Here is a 1,006-nt window from a genome sequence, read left to right as displayed (position 1 = left end):
CTCCTGAGCCCCGAGGAGCTAAATGTAATGTGTACAGCACTTGTTTTCCTGCTCAACTCCAGGCAGAAAAAGGTACAAAATAAAAGGGCAATGCTCTTTTGACAGAAAAGCTTGAGTTATGCCACTGCTCACCGTGAAATTTCAGTGTTTCCATCAATTTCCACATGAGCAGCACAGCATTGATTACAACCCCAAAACGTTACAATTGTAATGGGCTTTGGCTGCAGCTGCACAGGCAGCACAAGTGTGCCTGAGGTTTTAAGGTGGAAACGAGTGATTTAAAATGGTAGTTCTGTGCTCACAAGTAGGTGCTGTGTATTTCTCTCCCTACTTAGAACTTGTATTTATATTTTTATAGATAGATTGCTTGATTTCTGTATATTGAAACTCCTTAAAAACACAAACGAGCCGTGCTGTACCATAGTTATCTTTCGGTGGTGTTCTGGCCATTGCCTCAGTGGCAGGGGTGCGAAGGAATTGATCAAACGCCCTCCCTGTTCTCACGTTAGGGCCCGCCCGGCTCGTTGGGGCCGTGAGGCGGGACGTGGTGACCGGGCCGCCGCCGGTGGCCGCGGCCCGCCCGCTTCCTGCTAGGTTTTCCTCAGCAGACACCTCCGCCCCGTCGGAGAGAAGCTCAGGCTCTTCTCCGGGAGCGACGAGAGGCAGCGCCCCGGACCGCTCGGCCCCGCCGACGGACGGGAGGAGCTCCTCGGCCCCATGAGGGGAATGGGAAGTAGAGGGCGGGCGGGAACGGTCTCCATGACAACCGGTGGCGGGAAGCCTGTGCGCATGCGCAGATAGCATGGGGGCCCTGTCACCGTCCCGCCGGCCGGACCTGCGCATGCGCACCGCGCCAGCAGCGAGCCGAGCAACAGGGCCGGAGTGCCCGCGCATGCGCTCCGGCCGCGCACCGGGGCTCCCCGCTGTGGCGGTGGGGCGCGGGCAGGGCCGCCAGCCCGGGGCGCGGCGGACAGGTGGGTGGGCGGCCGGGCCGCGGCGGCGGGGC

At 59.9% G+C, this 1,006-nt stretch overlaps 1 protein-coding gene across 6 annotated transcripts in view; it reads left to right on the top strand.

Moving 5' to 3' along the window:
* The first annotated feature begins 853 nt into the window (after positions 1 to 853).
* Positions 854 to 1,006, top strand: part of SLX4 (SLX4 structure-specific endonuclease subunit) — a 28,411-nt gene continuing 28,258 nt past the window's right edge. For 5 of the 6 annotated variants that reach the window (XR_005954727.1, XM_041462611.1, XM_041462610.1 and 2 more), the window contains exon 1: positions 891 to 974. The gene's annotated coding sequence lies outside the window, so the exon portion shown is untranslated. Of the gene's footprint in view, positions 975 to 1,006 lie in introns of all 6 variants that reach the window. The other variant, XM_041462604.1, reaches the window with a different exon arrangement.

Source organism: Pyrgilauda ruficollis, unplaced genomic scaffold, assembly GCF_017590135.1.
Source record: "Pyrgilauda ruficollis isolate IOZ18807 unplaced genomic scaffold, ASM1759013v1 scaffold16, whole genome shotgun sequence".
Taxonomy (NCBI): Eukaryota; Metazoa; Chordata; class Aves; order Passeriformes; family Passeridae; genus Pyrgilauda; species Pyrgilauda ruficollis.
The sequence above is the reverse complement of the archived record's forward strand: the minus strand, read 5'-3'. Positions and strand labels throughout refer to the sequence as shown.